Source organism: Pelodiscus sinensis, chromosome 6, assembly GCF_049634645.1.
Source record: "Pelodiscus sinensis isolate JC-2024 chromosome 6, ASM4963464v1, whole genome shotgun sequence".
NCBI classification, from domain to species: domain Eukaryota; kingdom Metazoa; phylum Chordata; order Testudines; family Trionychidae; genus Pelodiscus; species Pelodiscus sinensis.
In genome coordinates this window covers 83,637,000-83,662,500 of record NC_134716.1, presented here as the reverse complement: position 1 = coordinate 83,662,500, position 25,501 = coordinate 83,637,000, and the positions used below count along the sequence as shown (strand labels likewise).

The window sequence follows — 25,501 nt, the reverse complement described above, 5'->3', positions numbered from 1 at the left end:
ACTAATTAGCCACTTTTTAGAGGCAAAATACAAGAACAGACAGAGCATTGGTTTGATACAGTACAGCATTCAGCTGTTGTTACCAAGGACACCAAAAAATGCCTACCTGATATAGTGGCTGTTAGATCTCACTTCCCCATGTCTGATACGCTAGCATAAACCATTTCTTGAATATGTGCTGGTAATGCCACTCTGCCCAGTGAATGAAAATTATGTGTACAGTACCCTGAGTCGCAGGAACTGATACAGTTCATTGACCATCTAGATTATAAAATATTTCTTAAACGTACAGTTTACTCCTGTCTTACTATATATGAAGAAAAATATGTTTTGGCCCATGGGATTCCCCATGAGTTTATTAATTGGTGGCTCTTACCATCTAGCCAATCCAATTATGCTTGTAACAGGAGTATTGTTTTGATAATAAAAAGTTCCTTCTTTTTTTTATTAACCTGGTATTGGTTCAGTTCTGTGTCCTAGAAAATCTGTCTGGGAATATCTACATGCCAATGGGCCAAAACTTAGTTACAACAGAGAGGAAAACCCATTTCTAACAACACAGACATCAGATCCGAAGTCCCACATAGAAAACAATAAAACCTAATGGATTTATCTAAACTTTACCCTACTTACAGATGGTGAAGAGTCTTTTTCTTGGAGAGAGACATGTCTTCTGTTTCTCTCAGTATCTAGAGCAAACTGTCCTAGTGACAAAGGAGGGAAAACCCCTTTGTCCCAGTTTGAAATTCCTATCTGCATTTCTATTGGCTGACTGCTACCTGGCTAGTTACAGTTAACCCGTTAGTCCCCAGGCTGCTGGCCATCCCTCATGAGCATGGCACAGGCCAACAGAGCATTTGGAATAGGAGCCATATTTATGTTACATGAGAGAATAGCGCTGGGATAGACTCATCCCTATTGTGAGTGGCATTACTCCAGGGCTGAAACTGACCCATTATGTTTTCTACAGCTGATCTACCAACTTATTGCCATTTCCAGGTAAATTATCCAAATGTTTCAAAGATGCAGGTGGATTTCCTAATTATTAACATCCCGGACCTACTACCAACAGAATAACTTCCTGTCTTTTACCATGAGGTTTTATTTCAAGAACACATGATTGTCACAATAGACCTATGGGTATTTCCTTCTTAAATGAAACTGTTTAGACTATAGTCAATGAATTCATTTCCTATTAGACAAAAATACTAACAAAGTCAAACTTTAGTCTGTGAAACAATTCTCCAAAATGTTTAGCTCTTATCAGCCTATTTCTGGGCAAGAGTTTAGTCTGAAATCAAGAAGAGAGAACTATAGTTCTTTCCTCTGTCACTCTGTCTATTCACACAATGTTTAATAGATAGCATATGCTGTTCACTGAACCTTTGTTCCTGCCCCAGCAGAGTCAATGAACTGCCAAATCTCTTTGAGTTTTGTGCGTCTCACCCATTTTTGGCTTGAGTTACCTGCAATTTGAAGCAGGCTCCCATAAAACTCAGAAGATTCACAGTATATTTAAATGGAAAATTTAAACCATCACTCACAGAGTGTATTTTTCAAATTTACTCCTTTAAGTGACCTAGACTTGGCAGGTTTACCTACTGTCTGATAAGGATGGATGAGAGACAACGGAGTCTCCTCCCTGTCTCCACAGAAGAAAACCCCAAAGCAGTGATCTCCAAGTTACATTTCAAGCTAAATGAATTATTAAGCTGTACAATCCTATGTTTGTTTTCAATGGTATTTCTTTATTAAAGATGTTAGACTGGCTTTGAAGCTTAGGATATTAAAAAGGTGTCTCATCTGTGGTTTTAAAAAGATCTTAGGCATGTGAAAAGATATAGCAGTGTTCCCTCAGTGATTGTGTAATTCACTGATATACTGTCTATGACCCTTTCCCCCAGGGGAATTTACCAGATGAAGAATTGTCTGATTCTTCCATTACTGGCCTTTTAGACTGTTTTGTTTTGTTTTGTTTAAGTTCTTTTCTTTGTTGTTAGCTTACATTGCTGAAGAGCTGTACAGGCTGTTAGCTGTATGTCTCTCATTGAGAGATGGATTAAAAAGTCACACAATACTGATAAAACTCCATGCAAGTTAAAGGTTAGGGGTCTGCAAGTGGAGATGTGTGAGTTCTGAAAATCTGAAGTTTGCCTTTATCGCCCCAGTTAGACAAAATACCCATTTTTAATGCATGGCTTCTTCGTGAATTATTTGAATCAGGTGCTTCCTACCCAGTAGAAAAATATGTTGGGTAATATGTGCCATGGGAGACAGATGGGAAGAAATTTTCCTTGTGGATTCAATTAATGAAATATATTTGAAAATCCTCCAAGAAACCATTATCTTTGCAAATTGCAGCTAGCATGTCAAGTGCATGTGATCATGCACACAGCTTTGTGTCTGATGGCTCAGGAAGCACCTCTTTCAATAAAACAACATTCTGGAGCTTCAGACAATCATTTAAATAGCCAAATTATCTTTGAATAATGCTAAGGAAGCATAGATGGCAGAAAACAACAGAAGCTAAGATATTCAAAGTTCAGGCTGCCATTCCATCTACGCATCATCACAACATTGTGACAAGCGTATCAAAAACTCCCTTGACAATCTCTGAATTTTGAATTTCGTGGTGTTGGATGGCTCCACATCACCACCACCAGGACATTGGACAGAAAATCTGTAGAATGAATTTTCTAGTTTAATAGAACCAAATTAACAAGCTAGTTAGGGAAAAGTTAGAAGAACCATTTTACTGGCTGCTAGCGACCACGTCCTGATAATTGTACTCCCATAAAACCATCATTGCATTCAATGGGGGTGTCATCTGGGTAAGTGAGTAAGACTTTGGTGCTAGGTTTGTGCTTCACAGTCAAGACCAAAAACAATTATACCTGCTCATGGGATATTCCCAAACATTTCTGAGATACAAATACTGGACAACAGTCTTCCCTCTTATCCACAGCATGGAGTCTGCCTCAATGGGACATCTGTATGCTTTAGCAATGCAGATTTTGTACAGGTTGTACCTTCTTGGTCCGGCCCCCTCCAGGCCCGATTGGTCCCGGATCAGGGGAGGTCAAAGCTGCAGCCTGGGGTTCCGCTTCCCCACAGTGACCTGGGCCTCCAGTGCTGTCCGCAGCTCTACTCTCTCCCTGGTAGAGGCTCCACTCTCTCCCGGGTGACTTCGCTACTGCCCAGGGCTTTGTGCTCTTGCTTTGTGCTCTTGCTGGCCTCCATGAGCTCCACTTTCTCCTCAGCCACTTTGTTACCACCTGGAGCCTCTGCTACTTCCCAGTGGCTCTGTGCTCCCACCAATGCGCTGATGCTACCTGGGACTTTGCACTCTCCCCAGCATCTTTCCTCATGCCTGGGAGGCTCCGCACTTCTCCCAGAAAGCCTGCTGCTGCCTGGGACTTTGCATTCCGCCCGTGGCTCTGCCCTCCCCCCAGCAGCACCAGTTTCTCATTCAAACACTTTTAAAATCTAGTCAAATCAACACTTAGCAGGCTCCGTGCTCCTTCCAGTGGCTCTGTGCTCCCGCACCCCAGTACCCTCATTATGGCCCAAGGGGCTCCATTCTCCCCTCCAGCAGCCATACTCCACTCCTCCCCCCTGGCCCAGAGACCAGGGCTTTGCATTCCTCCCAGTGGCTCTGCTGCCCCTAGGACTCCATCTCAGCCCCCTAGTTTTTGGCAATGTTTCTGGTCCCAGCCCCACGATTCATCCCATGAGTGTTCTCCTGGGATGACCCAAAGATGCCGAACCAGGGAAGTCCAGATTATGGAGTTTCAACCTAAAATGGTGTTTGGCACTATGGATAAGGCATCTGCAAAGAGTATTTTGCCCACTGAATCGGGTCCATGCCAAAATGTAAAAATGATTCAGATGCAGTTTTGGTCACCGAGCCTTCCTTCCCACCCAGGCAAGAAACAGACCACTGACAACAAGCCTGGTCTTTATTAACTAAGCTTTCCCTCCTAATTAAACAAAACAAAAACTCCACATGGCTCCCTCTAGCTCCTGAGGGGAGCCTGAAAGCTGATTTTTGTAAGTTATGCCATCTTCTGTGCCTTTGCTCTGAGACTAGAATCTGAGCTTTGGTCTTTAGTGGTTTGAGCAAGCCTCTGCTTTGTTATCCTGGCATTAGAATGATTCATTACTTTTTGTGCCACAGTAAGCACGTGTGAGGAAACTGAATAAGTATCCCCTATTCAGCTGAGATAATGGAAGGAAATAAATTGGTTGGCACTTGGACCAAAGCTCATTAGATTTGCATCTAGCACTTGACAACCAAAGATAATATCAGAAAGGGGCTTTTTTATGCCATTTTCTACATTTGCTGCTGTGATTATTCCCATGTAATGAGATCATATCACAATGAAGAATTAGAAATAGGGTTTTTGCCGGTTGTCAAGACCTATCTGAACATAAAGTTTATTTAAACACATTTTTTTGCTGTGAGCTCATATTAAATCTCATCCAGTTTATCCATCTCTAATTTAGTTATATGGTCATTACACGGAAAATCCATTTCAGATAAAGCAAAGCATTTTCATCCTCTAGTTACACAAGTATCAGGTCACAGCAATTACGTGCAAAAGCCAGAGACCAAGTATGCCACTGGAGGGTATAGTTCTATATGGTGTGATTTACCAATGAGACGTCTACTCTGCACAACAGTTCAGCGAATGTGGCATTGCACTGACAGGATCAGAGAGGGAGGCTGAGAAAAATAGGAGCCTTCCTGTGAATGAGCTTGCCTCCCCCCCCCCCAAAAAAAAAAAATTAACAGAGCACAGAGACTCTGAGTTAAGTATCCAACATTACCCCCTTCCTGGAGGTTGATTTTACAAGTATCAAAAACTAAACATAAACCTCACTCTAGGATTCCCCTTTGATCTTGCCTGTTCCTAGGGTTCTTGCCTGCCCCTCTGGTTCCTTCTCCGAGAGAACCACTGTCATCTCCTTTTAAATCCAGGAGGGAATTAATGAACTACACCTACCCAAATATTTTGAAAATCTAGCCACCTTTTCTGCCTCAACAGCCAAATCACCCCTCCACTGCTGCAATCTCCTCCTCTCCAAATTCCTTGCCCATCAACGGTCTGTCAAAATGCTACTTCCAGTCATCTTTCTTTCTTGCTGCAACATGTCATCTCCCTCTCTAAATGTTTAACTGTTTCCCCATTGCTCTGCAGATCAAATCCAAATTTGTCCTTGCCCCTCAAGGCCTCCATTGTGCAGCACGTGTCTATATCCCTGGCCAGTTCTCCCCAACCTGCTGTCTCCTTTCAGCTGTGCTTAATTTGTGCCATGGCTTGCCAGGATGAAGTCCCAGCACCTCTAGCCTTGCTCCATCAGTTATGAATGTAAAAACATTGCTTGAATCCAGGCACCTCTTTCATTACGAATTAAGCACTGCCTTTTCACCATCCTGCAGATACCCACAGTCTCTCTTACAAAAGTCTACGTGCTCTCTTCCACGATGCTCTTTATTCTTGGAATACTCTACCCAAAGCTGTTCACTCAGCTGTCTCTCTAGTCTCATTTGATTTCTTCCAAAAGACTCACATCTGGCATCTCACCAACAAAAAGTGTGTGTAGAAAAACAATGAAAAGAACCATCAAGATATGTTTACATGCAGTGGTTGATTTACCATTGGGCCATTTACTCAGAAGGGCCTTGTTTGATATGAGGAGCACAAGGTACCATGGGAACTGTAGTTTCTTGGTCAATTCCCTGCCTGGAGAGCTGGCCCTGGAGCAGGGAAAGAACTACAGTTCCCAGCATTAGCTGCTATCAACAGGAAAGGGAGGGAGAGGGAGTGGGGGAAGCTGTAGACCATGCTGTGAATGGAGAGCTGGCTGCTAGAAGGGAGTGGTGCTGTGAGTTGAGAACATGTGTTCACAGGTGAGAAGGTGCGGGCAGCTTTGGCCCAGATCTTACCCTCAGAACCCTTCCCCAGTCTGGATTAGGGATGCTATTGGTGTAGATTTGCTGCCTCCAAAGAAGGAATTGAGTGAAATGAGGGGACAATGCACCTCTCTATGAAGCCTACCAAGGGAGGAATGGGATCCCCACCAGGAGAGGTTAATATGATAAGTAAGGGAGGGAAGGCAGGCTCTGCTAGAAGGTTGGGCTGCTTTAGGTACAATACCAGGCACATAGAAGGATTTGATTCTATTTCCTGAGCCATGAACACAGAAATGGGCTTTTCGATTCCAGATTGATCTAATACTCAGAAACAGGATCTAGTACCTGCCTTCCAGATTTAAAGAGGAGTGCTCAAGTTTTATTTGGTCTGGTGTTACATCATTTTTCCAAAATGAAATACTGATCCACTGTCATTTGTTGTAAAAAAAAAAAAAAAAAAAAAAAGGATATAATTGAGCAACAAATACTGGCATCTTCCCCAGTGCTAACTTGGACTGGAGTTGTTATTTTCAACTGCCATTACCAGTTTTTTTGTTTGTTTTCTTCTTTTAAAAATAAGAAACTAATGTTGCATTGGTGATTTCCCCACAGAAATAAAGAGTGCAATAAAAGAACAACAAAAGTTGAGGCACCTCAGCGTTTCCTCATTATGTGGGACAGTCTTACAATTTGGATTCAGATAGCCTCTAATCACACAAACAGAAAATTGTTCCAATTTACTGTGTGCTGGGCAAGGGATTTGTCAGAACTGATCAGGGAGCTGCTGGCTGTGGAACTTTATTGAGCTGATACCTCTGGGTATGTCTACACTACAAAGTTAGTTCAAACTAACGGACGTTAGTTCGAACTAACTTTCCTAGGCGCTACACTAGCGCTCCGTTAGTTCGAATTAAGTTCGAACTAACGGAGCGCTTAGTTCGAACTAGGTAAACCTCATTTTACGAGGATTAAGCCTAGTTCGAACTAGCTAGTTCGAATTAAGGGGTGTGTAGCCCCTTAATTCGAACTAGTGGGAGGCTAAGGCTTCCCAGGTTTCCCTGGTGGCCACTCTGGCCAACACCAGGGAAACTCTATTGCCCCCCTCCCGGCCCCGGAGCCCTTAAAGGGCCACGGGCTGGCTACACAGTTTGTGCCAGTTGCAAGGCTGCAAGCACCCGTGCCAGCAGACCCTGCACCTGCCACAGGATGAGCCAGCCACCCGAGGGCTCCCAGCCCTCCATTGCTCCCCAGGACCAGCCTGGCGGCTCCCAGGAGCCTGCCTGGGGGCGCAAAAGGCGGGCGCCCGCTTGGTCAAGTGTGGAGATCGTGGACCTCATTGAGGTTTGGGGGGAAGCCTCCAATGTCCACGATCTCCGCACTAGCCACAGGAACGAGGCCGTCTATGGCCGCATGGCTGCCAGCCTGGCCGCCAGGGGCCACCAGCGCAGCCGGGAGCAGGTCCGCTGCAAGGTCAAAGACCTGCGGCAGTCCTACTCCCGGGCCTGCCAGCCAGGGGCCGACCCAGAGGCCTGCCCCCACTTCCACGCCCTGGACCGCCTCATGGGGGCTCATGCCGTCCCTGCCCCCCGGGACGTGATTGACCCCGGGGCAGAGGGCACGCTCCTGGAGACGGAGGAGGAGGAAGAGGGCTCTGAGAGCCAAGAGCCTGCCGCCAGCCTGCCCGGGACCCGGGTCCCTCGAGGCACCCCACAGAGCTGCTCGCCTGCATCATCTGAGGCCAGGGAGGCGTCCACCTGTGAGTACCATCGTGTTCCCCTTATGTGTACGGGGGGCTGGGGCGAGAGGGAGCCCCGGGACCGTGCTCCTGGGCCTTGCCCACCACGGAGCAGCAGCTGGGGATCCTGCAGGGGCCCTGGCCTTGCAGAGGGGTGCTGGGTTTCACACACCTGGGCCCCTGGGGTAATTGACCGCTGGTCTTGTTGCACCACAGCTGCAGCATCTGGGCCTGCAGGGCGCACCACACCGCCTGCAGCAGCTGCCCATGCCCGGGCAAGCAGGAGAGCCAGGAACGAGGAGGAGTATCAGTGGCGGCACCTCCGGTTCATGGACCACCAGCTCCGCACCCAGGACCACTGGGTCCAGGAGGACCTGAGGCTGCGCCGGAGGAGTCTGGAGGCCCTGGAGGAGCAGGGCCATGCCCTGTGAGGCCACCTCCAGAGCCTGCTCGACCGCTTCCCATTTCCTCCTCCCCCTGCTCCTCCTGCTCCCCCTGCTCCCCCTCCTGCTTCCGCTCCTGCCCCCCCCCCCAACCATTTCCCACCGACGCCCCCGGACCCACAGTGTGGCGAGACGGGAGAGGCAGCCGGACTCCCACCCCTGAGCTTTCCTTTCCCTTCCTCCCTTCCCTCCCCTTCCAGCTCCCTCGTCCCAGGTTTCCCCCTCCCCTCTCCCACCCTCATTCCTCCCTCCCCCCACCCCAGTTATGTGAAATAAACAGACGTTTTTGGTTGAAAAACAGGTGTCTTTATTTGACAGTAGGTAGGGAGGGGAAAGGGGAAGGGGGGTAGGGTGGAAGAAGGCCCCAGTGGGGCATGCAGGGAGAGGTCAGTCCTCCTCCTCCACCAGGAAGCTCTCCCGCAGGGCTTCCCGGATCCGGACGGCCCCCCGCTGGGCTTCCCGGATGGCGGCGGTGCGGGGCTGACCGTAGTGCCCAGCCATGCGGTCAGCCTCAGCCATCCAGGCTGGCAGGAAAGCCTCCCCCTTCCGCTCACACAAATCGTGGAGCACACAACATGCTGCCACCACGGGAGGGACGTTGTGCTCGGCCAGGTCCAGACGGGTGAGGAGGCATCGAAAGCGGGCTTTCAGTCGTCCGAAGGCCCCCTCCACCATGATGCGGGCCCTGGTCAGCCTGGCATTGAAGGCCTGGCGGGAGGGATTGAGGTGCCCTGTGTAGGGCTTCATGAGCCAGGGCTGCAGTGGGTAGGCGGCATCCCCCACCAGGCACACGGGCATGTCCACGTCCCCGACCCTGATGTGGCGGTCGGGGAAGAAGGTCCCGGCCTGCAGCCGCTGGCACACGGAGGAGTTGCGGTACACCCGGGCGTCGTGTGCTTTGCCGGACCAGCCCACATTAATGTCCGTGAACTGTCCCCGGTGGTCACACACGGCCTGCAGGATCACGGAGAAGTACCCCTTTCTGTTGACGTACCGGGACGCCTGGTGTTCCGGGGCACGGTTGGGGATGTGCGTCCCGTCAATGGCCCCCCCCCACAGTTGGGGAAGCCGAGGGCACCGAATCCCCGGATGACGGCGTCCGGGTCAGCGAGGCGGACCACCCTGCAGAGCAGCACCCGGTTGATGGCCTTGACCACCTGCGGAGAGAGACACAGCAAAGCGCCAATCAGTGGGGCGCCCGGGTAGCTGGGAGCGTGCGTGCCCTGGCAGTGCCCCGCGCCCCACTCCCGGAAGCAACCCCCCTGGCAGCGTGTAGTACGGCCGGGACAGCCCGACCCCTCCGGTGCGGGGCACTTTCGCCCTGGGGCGGCCCATCCCCTCCTCGCAGCCCCCCTCCCCCCCGGCTCGGTGGCCGACGAGTGCCATACCTGCATGAGCACCGCTCCGACGGTGGATCTCCCCACGCCAAACTGGTTCCCGACGGATCGGTAGCTGTCCGGCGTGGAGAGCTTCCAGAGGGCGATGGCCACCCGCTTCTGGAGGGGGGTGGCGGGTCTCATGCGAGTGTCCCTTCTGCGCAGGGCAGGGGCGAGCCACTCGCAGAGCTCCAGGAAGGTGTCCCTCCTCATCCTGAAGTTCTGGGTCCACTGTCGGTCCTCCCAGCGCTCCAGGACGATGCGGTCCCACCAGTCGCTGCTGGTGTCCAGACGCCAGACGCGGCAGGGCACGCCGGTGCCGGGGCGCCGCCGCGGCTCCTCCACGGCCCCCAGGGCGGCCAGGCGGAGAGGCAGGGGGCTGACGTTCCCCAGGTGGTGCCAGGCAGCCTCGAGCCATTGCTGGCAGGCTTGCAGCAGCAAGTCCAGAACGTGCACCAGAAGGTGCAGGGTGAGCCGTGGCTCCATGTTGCCACCTGCGGCGGCCCCCCCGAAGGGAAGCACCGACACAGACGGGCACAGAGACCAACGCTTTGCTGTCCCTCGGCGAGGTTGGCAAGCAAGCAGGAAAAGCTGAGAACCGGCTGTCCAGGGGGGTCCCTTTAAGCTCGAGCCTCAGATAGCCTCAGACAGCAGCCACACAAAGCAACTACTGACCTGATGCCCTGCCAGAACCGGTTTCAGCTGCCCTTAAATGCCCCCCTGCGTCCAATCAGTGTGGACGCGCTAGTTCGAATTAGCAAAACGCTAATTCGAACTAGTTTTTAGTTCTAGATGCGCTAGTTCAAATTAGGTTAGTTCGAATTCACTAATTCGAACTAAGTTAGTTCGAATTAGCGCTGTAGTGTAGACGTACCCTCTCTCTTTCAGCGGTCACTCGCTAATGAGTAGGACGTCTTCCTGTCACCCTCATATTTGTGGATCCGTGTCACGGGGCGCGACCCCTGTCCGCCGCCCCCACTGCTCTGTTTACAGTCAGGTAGTGCCCAATGCACCGCTTGCTCGCACACCTCCTTGGCGGAGTGGGGGGTCCGGGCCCTCCCTCACTCCGGACCCCGACCCAGGGCCCTGACACCGAGAGCGTGCCTCTCGGTGGTAGCAGGGGGGTAGCACCCCAAACGCACCTGCTCCCGGGATACACGACCCGCCCTGGGTCCTGCTCCACTCCGCCGGCCGCTGCCCCGCTTACCGGGTTGCTCCGTTCCCTGTCTCCCAGTCCGGGACCACTCCGCTCGGGCTCCTCTGTCCGTGGCTCGCCTTTCCTCCTCCTGGCTTCCCCCCTTGCCGCTCTGGTCCCGGCCCCTTTCTGCTCCTCTCCCCTTCCGGGTTCCCCCCTCCCCCCTCCGTCGTCGTGCTCGTGACGTCACCCGCCACGCTCCCGGGCGCGCCGTGATGACGCGCCGCGGCCTCCCCGTCCCCGTTCCCTGCGTCCTCCGGGACTGGGGCGTCTGCGTCCCTCTCTCCCGCAGCCCCCGCTGCCGCTTGCGAGTGGCGGGGCGGTTCTGCCCCGTCACACATCTCCCCCCTTCCTACGGTCTGTCCGCCCTCCGGTTGCTCGTCACCCGGCAGCCGCGAAAGACAGTCCGCGTTCACGTTATCTTTACCAGGTCTGTGTTTAATGTCAAAACGGAAAGGTTGCAAGCTCAGGTACCATCGCATTATCCGTGCGTTGTTATCCTTCATGGACTGCATCCATCTCAGTGGCGCATGGTCCGTCACCAGCGTGAAGGTGTTGCCTGTAAGAAAGTAGCGTAAGGAGTCTATGGCCCATTTGATGGCCAGCGCTTCCTTCTCTATCACGGCATAGTTCCTCTCCCTAGGGAACAGCTTCCGGCTTAGGTAGGCTACGGGGTACTCTGCACCCTCCTCCTCCTGTGCGAGGACTGCCCCGAGCCCTACCTCGGAGGCGTCAGTCTGCAAAAGAAACGGCTTCTCGAAATCGGGGGACCGTAGTACTGGCCCCGATACCAGGCATTGCCGGAGCGCCTCAAACGCCCGCACCCCTTGGGGCGTCCACACCACCCTCTGGGGTTTCTCTTTCTTTGTCAGGTCTGTTAACGGGGCCGCCAGGGAGGCAAAATGTTTTATAAATCGTCTATAGTACCCCGCAAGGCCCAGGAACTGGCGTACTTGCCGTTTGGTGTGGGGTCGGGGGTAATCCCTGATGGCGCATACCTTGTCTAGTAGTGGTTTTAGCCGGCCCCTCCCCACCGTATACCCGAGGTAGGATACCTCCCTCTTCCCGAATTGGCACTTCCTGGGGTTAGCTGTAAGCCCGGCCCGTTGGAGCGTTCGCAGGACGGCTCTCAGCTGCTGTAGATGCTCCTCCCACGTCCTGCTGAAGACGACGATGTCATCTATGTATGCTGTGGCGTAGTCGCGATGGTCCTCTAGGATCTCGTCCATCAGCCTCTGGAATGTGGCTGCTGCGCCGTGTAACCCGAACGGCATGGTGACGAACTGGAATAGTCCGAACGGGGTGGCGAACGCTGTCTTCTCTCTGTCCGCCGGCGCCAGGGGTATTTGCCAGTACCCTTTCGTAAGGTCGATCGTTGATAGGTATTCCGCCCGCCCTAGGCGCTCCAGTAGCTCATCCACCCTGGGCATGGGGTATGCATCGAACTTTGATACCGCGTTTAACTTACGGAAGTCGATGCAGAACCGTACTGTTCCGTCCTTCTTCGGGACCAGTACGATGGGGCTCCGCCACTCGCTCCGTGATTTTTCCACCACTCCCCACCGCAACATGTCCTGCAGCTCTTTTTGGACCGTGTCCCACAACTTCCGGGGGATGGGGCGTACCGGATCCCTCACTCGACTCCCTGGTTCTGTCGTGATCTCGTGGTATGCCCGGGTCGTCCTCCCTGGCCGGCTCGTCAGGCTGGCTGCCGCTTGCTGTAGTACCGCCCGAAGTTGTGCCTGTTGAGTATGGTTTAGTTCCCTCCCCATGGGGCTGGCCGCCCAGGTGACCTCCTCCTCGCCCCAGGGTCCGAACTCGATCTCCGTACTAAGGGCTTCCGATGGGGGCTCCTCCCGGGGTACCCATCGTTTTAACAGATTGACGTGGTACACTTGGCTCTGCCGGTGTTTTCCCCCTACCTGGACTTCATAGTCCACCTCCCCAATCCTCTTGGTCACCCGGTAAGGTCCCTGCCACTTGGCCAATAATTTAGACTCCCCTGCCGGCAATAGGACCAACACTGGGTCGCCCGGGTTGAAGACCCTCAGCCGCGTCCCCGCGTTATAGTGGCGGGCCTGGGTTTCTTGGGCTTTTTTCAGATTTTCTTGCGCCCACCTGCCTATAGTTCGCATGCGGTCCCGCAACTTGATTACGTATTGGACCGCCCCCAGTGCAGTGGATGCCTGCTCTTCCCAACCCTCCCGCACCAGGTCTAGTATACCGCGCGGGCGTCGGCCGTACAATAGCTCGAACGGAGAGAACCCTACCGAGGACTGCGGTACCTCTCGTATTGCGAAGAGCAGGGGTGGCAGCAGCTTGTCCCAGTCTCGTGGGTCATCTTGGACCAGCCTCCGCAACATGGCTTTTAGAGTTTTGTTGAAACGTTCTACCAGCCCGTCCGTCTGAGGGTGGTAGGCTGCGGTGCGAATCTTCTTTATCTGCAGCCATCTGCACAGCTCTTTCATTAAGCGCGATACCAAGTTCGTCCCCTGGTCCGTCAGGATCTCTTTCGGGAGCCCGACGCGGGCGAACATTTTCACTAGCTCATCGGCTATCGTGGCCGCGTTGGTCTTGCGTAGGGGAACAGCCTCCGGGTAGCGGGTGGCGTAATCAACCACCACTAATATATACTGGTGCCCTCTCCGCGTCCGCTCCAAGGGCCCCACGAGGTCCAAACCTATCCTCTCGAAGGGTTCGGACACTAGTGGCATGGGTACGAGGGCCGCCCGTGGGACCCGGGCCTCCGTTGTCCGTTGGCACTGGGGGCATGATCTACAAAAGTTCTTGACATCCTGGTATACCCCTGGCCAATAGAACCGTTGGATCACCCGTCGTTGCGTCTTCTCAATTCCCAAGTGCCCGGCCCAGGGATTGTCGTGGGCCATCTCCATCACCCGCCACCGGTACGCTTTTGGGACGAGTAGCTGGGTTTCCCCGCCTGCTGTCCCTGGGACCCGGTACAGCCGGTCCCCTTGGATCTCGAAGCGGGGTCCCTGTTTGCTTTGCTGTTGGGGCCCCTCGTCCTCCACCCGGGGCTCTAACACGTTTTCCCAGGCATGCTGTAATGACGGGTCCTCCCGCTGCAAGGCTAAGAAGTCGCCGGTATCGACCTCTAGGGTCATCCGTGCCTGTTCCCCATCTAGCCCTTGTGGGGGCACCGTCTCCTCCTCCTCCTCCTGGGTAGCCCACGCCTCCCGCGTGTCCCTTACGCCGGTAGGGCCCCGTTCCCCTAGCAGCCGCCGCAGCCCGGGCCAATCCCGGCCTAGTAACACGGGGTAGGGTAGTCGGTGAGCCACTGCTACTCGTAACTCCCCGCCCTGGCTCCCGTCATGTAGCCTCACCCGGGCCGTCGGGTACGGCCGGGTGTCCCCGTGTACGCACTTGATCCAAACTTGGGCCCCCGTGTGCCCTGATCTTCCTAACGCGTCTCTCCGCACTAACGTTTGTCCACACCCCGAGTCTAGAACGGCCTCTACTACCTCCCCGTTCAAGCGTATCCGCCTTATCATGCGGGCCCGGCTTACCTCCTGCCGTGGGCCCTTCCGGGGTCTAGGTTGGCCGTAAGTGCAGTCCATCATAGGGCAGTCCCGACGGATGTGGCCTTCCTGGCCGCACTGGTAGCACGTCGGTTTTGGTTGGATCCTCTGTGTGTCCTCTGCCCTCTTCCCGACTTCGGCCCGGGGTTCCCCTTTTCCGTGGTCCTCGGTGCCACGCCATACCGGGGCCAATCGCCGCTCCGGTCCTCGGACTGGGGGGCTTCCAGTCCTAGGCCCCGTGTTGTCCCGCCCTTCCTTCCCTTTGGGGCTAGGGCCTCCCCGACCCACCGGGTTGGTCGTTGCGCCTACCTTGCCAGGTCCTTCCAGCGTCTCGGCTGCCATGAAGTGCTCCATGAGCGTGACCGCTTCCTCTAGGGTCCCGGGCAGGTGTCGCCGGACCCACTGTTGGCCCTCCGCGGGGAGCACTTGCAGGTACTGCTCGAGTACGACCAGGTCGGCCACCTGAGTCGCGGTCTTGGTGGACGGTTCCAGCCACCGAAACCCGGCTTCCCGGATCCGCTGCGCCACTGCCCGCGGCCGCTCCCCTGTTGCATATCTGGCCGCCCGGAACCTCTGCCTATACGTCTCGGGCGAAATACCAAGTTGGTCGAGAATCGCCTCCTTGACCTTGTAGTAGCACAGCGAGTCCCGGTCGGACAAACTCCGGTAGGCGAGTTGGGCCGGACCGGACAGGTAAGGGGCGAGTATAGTAGCCCAGTGTTCTTGGGGCCAACGGGCCGCCGTGGCCACTCGTTCGAAAGTTACCAAAAATGCCTCGGCGTCGTCCTCGGCCCCCAGTTTGGTGAGCCTGATGGGGAGTCGCGCTGGGCCCGCCGCCTCCTCCTCTTCTTCATTGGTGGGTCCGACCAGTCCCGTCCCATCCTTCAGCTCCCTCACCAGCTGCTTCTGCTGCTCTCTAAACTCGGAGGTTAGTTGTCGCAACGCCTCCGTTTGTTGTCTCTGGAGCTGGCGCTGGCTATCCACCAGCCATTCTACAATTTTGTCGGCATCCATGGTGCCGTGTCCTATTTGAAATGGCAGTTAGGATAGAGTGGCCCTCCGCCGGTGAAAACGAAAGGCCACACAAACCCCCGCCCTCGCACCCTAGGTTTCAGGGGCGCAAAAGTGCCCACATTCTCCACCACGTGTCACGGGGCGCGACCCCTGTCCGCCGCCCCCACTGCTCTGTTTACAGTCAGGTAGTGCCCAATGCACCGCTTGCTCGCACACCTCCTTGGCGGAGTGGGGGGTCCGGGCCCTCCCTCACTCCGGACCCCGACCCAGGGCCCTGACACCGAGAGCGTGCCTCTCGGTGGTAGCAGGGGGGTAGCACCCCAAACGCACCTGCTCCCGGGATACACGACCCGCCCTGGGTCCTGCTCCACTCCGCCGGCCGCTGCCCCGCTTACCGGGTTGCTCCGTTCCCTGTCTCCCAGTCCGGGACCGCTCCGCTCGGGCTCCTCTGTCCGTGGCTCGCCTTTCCTCCTCCTGGCTTCCCCCCTTGCCGCTCTGGTCCCGGCCCCTTTCTGCTCCTCTCCCCTTCCGGGTTCCCCCCTCCCCCCTCCGTCGTCGTGCTCGTGACGTCACCCGCCACGCTCCCGGGCGCGCCGTGATGACGCGCCGCGGCCTCCCCGTCCCCGTTCCCTGCGTCCTCCGGGACTGGGGCGTCTGCGTCCCTCTCTCCCGCAGCCCCCGCTGCCGCTTGCGAGTGGCGGGGCGGTTCTGCCCCGTCACAATCCGTTAATGACTGACTAGCCCGTTTCTGGAGCCACAGGTCTTATCATAGACGAGGCAGGTGTTGGTGGCTATTAGAGGGATGCAGGGCAGTTTTTGCCGCTCTTTTCTCCTTCTCCGCCTCTCCTTGTCTACACTGCGGCAGGACCTCTCAAATTGCGCCACCCCCTCACGGATTACCGCTCTCCACTGGGGACAGTCCTGGGCAAAGTTCTCCCGTGTCAATACCGATGCTGCACTTTTTCACGTTTGCCTTCAACGTGTCCTTAAATCACTTCCTCTAGCCCCCAACACTCCTCTGTCTTTCCTTCAGCTCGGAAAACAGAATCTGTTTTGGGAAGTGTTGATCAGGCATCCAGACCACATGACTAGTCCAGCGAAGTTGTTGGTAGATAATGATAGCTTCAGTGCTGGTCACGTTCAACTCTTCCAGGATGCTAGTGTTCATGCGCCTGTGCTCCCAAGGGATATTTAGGATTCTCCTGATGCAGCGTTGATGATATTGTTCAAGTGCCTTCAGGTGATGCCTATATGTTGTCCAGGTTTCACACGCATACAGCGGTGTTGGAACAACCACTGCACGGCCTTCAAGGAGCTTTGTCTTGGCACTGATGTCCCAGTTTTCAAAGACCCTTTGTCTCAGGCAGGCAAAAGGAGAGCTTGCGTAACTCAGGCAATGCTGGATTTCCGTGTCAATGTTGACTTTGGTGGAGAGATTACTTCCAAAGTACGGGAAATGCTCCATGTGTGACATAGTGGGGGTACCTGGCTGGTTTCTATGCTGCTGGCTCTGGGGTAACCTCCACTGCTGCCGTGGGTACCAGGACCCAGCAAAACAGGATGAGTCACTATGCAAACCAGTATAGCCAGACACCCCCCATGGAGAGGAACAAAGGAAGGTGGAATGCTGCCCTGGCTGGGGGGCAGGGCTGGAAGAGCGTTAGTTAGCTGCTGTCTGAGAGCATGGAGGAGACAGCCTAGGGAAAGGGGCTGGAGTTTAGGGGCCCAGTCTCCCCCATCTCAAGGGGGCCTGAGGCATCCTAGCCCAGCTCTGTGACCAGATTACATCTGTGCTGTGCTGTATCCTAAAGAGGCAATAAACTTCCTCTATTCCACCGGCTGGTGCAGTCTGTTTGTGCCATTTCGGGGTGCAGGAGACGGGGGACCCCCAACCCGCCGTCACACCATGTTTTCCAGCAGTAGACCAGGACCACATACAGTGACTTGTGAAATATGGTGGTCCTGGAGACATGTCTGGATAAGGAAGGAGATAAAAATATGTGGGGAGTGTCCCCTGATCACTATGAAATTTCTGCTCACTGTGGACATTGGTAAACCCACATGGATGTACAGCTCAATGAGAAAAACTGGGGGCTGAGGCAGTTGTGTATAGCAGTACATACAATCCTACAAAGGTGTGTGATCAAAATGAAAAATGCCTCTGAGACTCAATACCGGGTATACCATAGACTGCTGCACCAGGCCCACACTTGGAAGGGGCCGATAACAACCACATGGGGGACCACAAATATGTCTGGACAGGGCCCACAAAATGTTAATCCACTCCCGTTTACATGCCTTACTGAGTTAGTACATGTCCAGGTTACTGCCTTTAGTCCTTCCTCCTCTCTGTCCACTCTGCTGGCCTCTAACCTTCTCTTATGTCATGTGGCAGCTAGGGCTTGCCTACACTTGACATGCTGTAGCTGCACAGCTGTGCCACTGTAGCACTTCAGTGTAAACTAGGGATGTAATAGTGTAGTTGATTAACCAATAAGCAAAAGCTATACATTTTTTAGCAGGCTGGCCAGCAGCCCGGCTCAGACAATCCCCTACACAGGGGCTGCTGCCACCTCACCCTGCTGCCCCTTTATCACAGGCAGCAGCACAGGGTGACAGGCAGCCAGTCACAAGGGAAGCTGGTTTTTAAACTGGATCCCCTTGCAGACCAGCTCCCACCTGGAATCCCATGCTGTATCAGAGGCAGCAGTGCAGAGTGGCAGGGGTCTTCTCAGGAGTGAGGCTGGAGCACACTTGCTGCCAGCCCCACTCCGAGGGACTATAAAATAGTCAACTAACCAATAAGAATTCATGAGGTTACTCGACTCTTCAATTAATCGATATTTAACATCCCTAGTGTAAACATTGTCTATGCCAATGATGGGCAACCTGCAGCCCATAGGCCACATGCAGCCCACTGGGGCTCCACTAGCAGACCATGGACCACCTGCCTACCTTCCTTCCCCACATGCCTCTTGTGCCCTGGAGCACTGGAACCTTGCACTTCCTACTCCTCCTGCTTCCTCCCAGCATTTTGGAGCACCACAAATTTCCTGTTATGCACCCCAACCCTGCTAATCCCCCTACCTCCCCTAGCTGGAATGCTGCGAATCAGCTATTTGCTGGGCTGCAGGTGGAACCCCAGTGGGCCATGAACTGCTGTGGCCCACTTTGATGAAGGAGGACCACTCATGCAGCCCACTCGTTATTCTTGGTTGCTCTATATTAATAGGAGGAATTGGCCCTTCAGCATGGATAAGCCACCTCCCTGAGAGGTAGTAGCTGGGTCAACAGAAGAATTCATCCATTGAGCAGGTGCTGTCTACACTTAGGTTAGCTTAACAATGCTGTTCAGGGGTGTGGATTTTTCATACGTAATTAAATCAAACTAATTTTCTTGTGCAGACCAGGCCTGGTGATTCATGCAGGTATAGAGGTTCACTTTATAACTGCACAAATATGACATTATGGTATGGAACACAGGTATTACAAGTAATATTAATGGATGTAGCAACTCACAAAATTTCAATAAAATCCAAACACTACCCACTTTCTTATAGTTCTAATATCTAGTCTATTAATATTATCCCACCAGTCAACTAGATAGATTCCAGTTATGCATCTGTTAGTGTTTGAGACATGGGGACCTTGGCATAAGCTGTGCCAAGTCTGGCAGCATCACAGTCCCAATTTTAGGAGGGGGCAAAAATTTGAAATGTCAAACATTTTCACAGAGTGGGAAAACCGTTTCCTGCCCAGCTGTAATTATAATACTTCCCCTTCCTCTCAAGGGTGTTGTGAGGATACATGTATAAATGTGTGTGTGGTGTTCAGACACTATAGAGATGGAGGCCATATAAATATCTAGCAGTGTGATCCTTTTACAGCAATAAAAAGAAGTTTGAAAAGATAGATGTCTGGCTATAATACACTCATATAAAAATATTGTATAGACGGATTACATAGCTGTGGTCTGATCACTCTCCAACAGTGTGAAGGGAAACAAAAGGCACCCTTAGTCAAGAGAATGGAACAATTCCAGAAGTATTATTTGTCTCTGGTGACTAACAAATGTTATAAATGTATGGTTTTTTTTTTTTTTTCATTTTTATGCCTCTTTTTTTTTTTTTTTTTTAAAAGGAGATGGACACATTGTGATTGATCTAATAAACATGGATGTGGCTGGAGCCTGGACGAATAAATCAGCACAGTGATGGATGGGCATGCTTATGTTCAGAACAGGCATTTACTTGTTTTGTGCTGTGACTGCAGACTGGCCTTTGCTTTTCCCTGTCGTTATGTCTGGCACTGCCTACGCAGTTTGCTGAACAAGGCCACTGAGACAAATAATGATAGCTAACGCATTATAATTGCAAGTCCACCAGTCAGCTGAGATTTCCATTGTAAAATCCTTCTTCCAAGAGACAGGCCCTAGCTTTATTGAAACTTATACTTAAAACTCACATAGTTAGCCCAGCGGGCAATATTTATTCAACCATTTTAATTTTTCTTTTAATTGTTCCAGGAAAAGTCAAGATCCAGTTTTGAAGAATGTTGTTTCTGTCCCATTCTGATTAAAATACAGGGAACCCTCGCCATTCACGGTGGATGCAAATTCGAGACTATTCAAATCCATGGATCTCCGCTCCTGCAGTGAGTTCCCGTAGCTCCAGAACTCACCGCTCAGGGAGGTGGCTCCTGGCGCTTTCATCAGTACAGCTGGCTGGCATTAGGCTGTCAGGTTTGCCACATCACCTGATTGGCTGCAGGGACCAGCTGCAGGGGATGCTTGCTGGCTGCTCAGTGCTTATACCCACCACTGTGGTCGCTCCTGTGTTACTTGGTTCTTGCTGCTCCTGCTTTGTCTCCAGCCTTGCTTCTGTCCTGCACTTGCTTTGAGCCGACTCCTTGCAAAATCCCCCTCTTGCACAAGAGCCATTCTTCCTGAAAAAATGAGGAAGAACAGCTCTTCCGCAAAAGGGAGGGTTTTGCGCAAAAATGGCCCCTAATTAATTATGCAAATGAAGCATGGCAATATGCTAATCCAGCCTCTAGACTGCCGCTTTTCTCCGTCAAAGCTCCATGCCAAAAGAAGCGGTGGGCATTTTTATGCTAATGAAGCGCAGGATGTTTAAATTCCCATGTCATTAACAATTTTGACCTGCCTAATCTGCATCCCTCTGCTGGCAGAGGGGTGCAGTCTAGACATATCCTATGTGAGTACTACGTATCATTATTATCAGGGCTTGCTGAGCCGTGGCGAGTCCTGCTTGCCAGCCTCGCTGTCCGGCGTTCTGTGCATGCGCAGATCGTTCTGCACATGTGCAGATCGCCCGAACCCGGCTCTTCCGGGAGTAGATTACATGGGCGAGTAGATTACATAGATTGTCAAGCCCTGATTATTAGTATATAAGTTTTTCTCTTATATATGCCGTCTATAGGATTGTTTTTTGAGGAGACCAAGCTAGAAAATTCATACTGTCTCAAACTGCTTCCATTTATTTTTATTTTTATAAAGTGTATATATATATCTATCTATATATATATATATATATATATATATATATATATTTTCTATTGGTGGCAACAAGTCAGCATTTGAATGTAAAGTGATTTCTTTTTGTCTGCTAGTCATTAATGGCTACAACATTAATAAAATTGTCTTGATATGTATGTGTTATATCTGTTCTTAAAGTAGTGAAGAAAACAAAACATAGAAGATAGTGACAATGGTATTTTTATGATATTTGATATAGCACCAAAACCTTCCTTCTGCATTTTCTAGTGCAGAGCAACTCAGACTGCTATATGTGAATGTTCCCTCATTAATTTTACATTACTGGCCCTTTCAAATAGATTTCTTTAAAGGTTACAGAAGCTCAGATTTTCTTGTTACCCACTCAAAATCAACAATAGTTCCCTCCCTAATTATTTTTGCAAGTTTCAATGTAAAATGTAGGACTGGCCGAACCAGTTGGGAAAGAATCCAAATCTGCAGTTTTCTAGCCTCTTGAACTTGAACATTTGGATGCTGTTGCTTAGAGTCTTCTGTACCTAAGCCATCACATTGCAATGCTGGACAAGGAGCACAAACAAAGAGGTTGGTTTAGATTTAGTTAATTAAACTTTGTGGTTAGCATTAAAAATGGGTCAAAGATGGACATATTTAGATGTCACAGAAAATTTTTTGGGTTAGGCTAAAATGAGATTCTAATTAGAATCAATAATTTTTTTCATAATTAAAACCCAACTAATAAGATGCAGCAAAAGCAGAAATCATCTCTGATTTTTCTCTTCTCTAATTAGTTCCTAACCCAGAAGCCTTTTGATTGCCATACCTAAAAAATACCAAAACCAGTTCAGTGACACTAATAGGCTGTGTCTACGCTGAACCCCTTTTCCGGAAAAGGGATGCAGATGAGACAAGTCGGAATTGCAAATGCAGCGGGGATTTAAATTTTCCCCGCTGCATTTGCATGAACATGGCTGCCGCTTTTGTCCGGCTCGGGGCTTTGCCGGAGAAAAGCGCCAGTCTAAACAGGGATCTTTTGGAAAATAAAGCCTTTTCCGAAAGGTCCCTTATTCCTCTTAAAATCAGGACTTTTCAGAAAAGGCTTTATTTTCCAAAAGATCCTTGTCTAGACTGGCGCTTTTCTCTGGCAAAGCCCCGAGCCGGAAAAAAGCGGCAGCCATGTTCATGCAAATGCAGCGGGGAAATTTTAAATCCCCGCTGCATTTGCAATTCCGACTTGTCTCATCTGCATCCCTTTTCCGGAAAAGGGGTGCAGTGTAGACACAGCCATAGTGTGGTATGAATATTGTAGGAGCTGCATCAGTCCCAGGATGTTAGAGACAAGATGGGTGAGGTAGTATTTTTTTCTGGACCATCTTTTGTTGGTGAGAGTGACAAACTTGCATGCTACTTAGAGCTCGTCTGCAGGCCTGGGAAAGGTACTTAATAGAGCAACTGATTTTGTGCTTAACTTAGAAACAGAAACCAGATCCAACCCAAAGAAGCAGCTGCATAACACTTACTTGAACCAGATTTTCAAAATACAGAATAGTTCACAGATGCTCTGATTCTAAACACAAAAATAATATTGGCGTTCCCACCACCCCCATTGCCAGGTATCAGTTCAATAATATGCCACTGAAAATTTTCTCTGCCTAGCTGGTTCTTTTGGGGAAAGGAGGACAAACAAAAGACCAACACACCTCCCATTTATTATTTACAGCTTGAGCAGACCAATGGGCTGGAACTGAGGAGAAATTGCAATATTACCCAGATTGATGACTATTTATATTGTAATATTGATCATCAGCAGAGATTTTTGTAATGGATGTAACAGATGTGGCCTCCCTTACACTGCACATAAGAGTCTTCCTGCCTACAAGGGAATTGCAATTATCCAGTGTTTTTCAAAACCTTTGGCCTGCAATTGAGTTGTCACAGTCTCCCAGACACTGCTCCAGGCACTGCAGATGGTACCGGCTGACACACTTGGGGCATATCATTATGAGCATGTGTAAGCCACATGATCTTGACCAGTTTCCTAATGCACAACAGTGTCTCAAAAAGGAATGTCTGTCAGGAAGAAATATGGGCTTTGTGAAGCTGAGGTATGACAGAGAGGTGGAACATGAGAAAAAAGAGGGTTCAAGAGAGGACACATTTTAAAGAAATTGTTAGTATGAATTACAGCAACTAATGATCAGCATCTGCTAACAAAATGCTGTTTCCAGCTTGAAATATCCTAACATGTTTTATAAGCCACTACAGTCCCTGTTGTGGAAAGTATTTTTTGTTTATTTTTAATCCTTCATACATTGGATTGTGCAAAGATTGTTGTTTCAATTGGGAGTATCTATTAACAATAACATTTAGCAACCTATTCTTCTTTGAGTGATCGTTCATGTCAAACTCTAGGGTTCTTCTCAGCGGAACCTACGGGAGCTGCTAAGGCAAAAGTTTTCAATGTTCATGCACACAGCACATGTACCCCTGAATTGGAATGGACGTGAACAACACATCTCACCAATTTAGCACCTACCAAGAAGTCCTACTAAAGGGTAGAGTGCCCAAGGTCTGTGAAAAGTGAACATAAAAGAGTCGCTATAATGATAAAATCAACATTGACATTTTAATCCAAATTAATATTTGTTCATTTAACTCTAGGGCTGAGCCAATATGACCACTTCATTTCTTTGACACCGTGTATCGGGGTAGGAGCAAGTGCAAGTCCCAATGGAGTTTTCTGAAAATTCCAGTGGAGACAAAAATGGCATTGTAAATTACATGGGGGACAAATTCTAGTTTGGTTTATACCCTATGCAATCCCATTTAAATTAAGGAAATTCTATGAATGGATACCAGTGCAGAGTTTGAATGTTAGTAGCAAAGTAGTATAACTTGGCATGAGTTCAAGTTAAAGCATTGGGGAGCAGAAAAAAAACCCCTGTAAGATAAAGTAGAGAATCTGTTTTACATTAATGTCCTGTCATATTTTTCTTCTATTACAAGCTGCTTTCCCAACCCTCTAGATGAAACTGTCACATGCACACCTAATGAATGTACCAAATCAATGCAACTTACACTATTTGTCACTGGCACTGAATTCATTTCAAGCCTGACATGTAACTAACACCATTTAAACCCAGCTGAGTTTACATCACAGCTGAATTAGGGCCTGTGTGCTTAAATTTCCTGAAACTAGGAAAAAGAACAGATTTTATATTTTAAAAAATCTTAAATATGGAATGAGAACTAGCCGTGTTGTTCCACAGTCAGTTTTCATTCCCAAAACATATCATGTGATTCAGTAATACGGAATAAAAGCAATCTGACATAGAAAGGGTTTGGAAACTTGAATGTAATTGAGATTTTGAACTGAAAATTTTTTTGTATAAACATGAGGCATGAATTTTTGGAAGATCATATTTCTAAAGACACGGTTGGCCAGTAAAGAAGCTGGATACCAGGGCAAGTGTGTATCTGAAAGTAACACTCCCTAAAAACAGAAACCAATTGCTCAAGCTACCATGGGAGCCCAAACAATTAGCTGGCAGCCTCAAGTTACTGTTTATTTTGAGGTTTGCTTTTGTGCCTGGTAAGCTGACGTTTCTTCTTCAGAAACAGATTGTCTTCAAAGGCATTGATTACAATTTGTTATTAAACAGGGTGGTGTCAACAACACAAGAGCTTCCTGTGAAATGATAGACATCAGAAAGTAGCTTGTAAATAATATCTGGTCAATCATGTGAATGCTCTTTAATCGTCGCTCTAAGAATTCATTGAAGGCTTGACCATATCAATAGCTATATCCATTGATGCTCTGGTCTTTCTGTTCAAAGGTCAAGGATAGACAGTAGAAGGCAGCCATAATGAAGTAAGTTTCTATCTTTGCGGCCTTAACTGTTTTGCTGTCCAGAATGAAAACATTTTCAGCTCCTCCCTAACAACCTATGCTACCTCCAGTAGAATGGTTCCATCTCACCAGTGCCGGCTCGAGCCATTCCTGCGTCCCGGGCAGCGAGCGCACAACGCATGCACGGCTCTGCCCCTGGGTGCACGGCGCATGCACGGCCCCGCCCCTTGGCGCACTGCGCCCCTTACAGCTGCCATCAGGCGCCCCCCATGGGTGGCGCCCCAGGCAGCTGCCCGGCTAGCCCCCCCCTTAATCCGGCCCTGCATCTCACACTAGTAGTAAACAGGTTTGTAGCAGAGAAGGGTAAATAAGTTCAAAAAATACCTAAAAGCCTCTAACACTTTCTCAAACTTTTTTATCCCAAACACAAATTGAACTTTTATAGAGGTTTGAAAGAGCTTATCAAATATTTTCCCACAGAGCTTTTCATTGTTGTGTGTTTCTGCATTTCTATCTTTCGCCTATGACTAGAAGTGGCTGAGTTAGGCTGTTGCTATATTGTTTTTTCTGCAGTGACAGGATACAGAAAGCAACTTGTTACAAGATTTCCAGCCCTAATTTGCAGAGCCAAAAAGGTCTGGATAATGTTCACCTATACAAAAATCACTCTGTTGGGTGCTTATCTCAATCTAAACAAAGTTCTTCTGAGGCATCTCTTGCTTCCTACTTTTGTGACTTGATCCTGTGGCACTGAGTCTTTCTGCTCATATTATTAAGGGCTGCAAGATCAGGTTCTTGTCCTTCCTTTCTGTCCTTGAACATTTCTCATTTTGCTGAATCTCCCAAATATTAGTGGTTTGGATTGAAAGGAACCAAGATCTAAATTGTTCCTGGCTGCAATACCTTAAATGACCTGG

At 50.4% G+C, this 25,501-nt stretch overlaps 1 long non-coding RNA gene across 1 annotated transcript in view; it reads right to left on the bottom strand.

The window, feature by feature from the left end:
- Positions 1-812, bottom strand: part of LOC112545996 (uncharacterized) — a 13,856-nt gene extending 13,044 nt beyond the window's left edge. Inside the window, exon 1 of the long non-coding RNA XR_003089600.2 lies at positions 634-812. This is a non-coding gene — a long non-coding RNA (uncharacterized LOC112545996). The remainder of the gene's footprint in view (positions 1-633) is intronic.
- Positions 813-25,501: the final 24,689 nt, after the last annotated feature.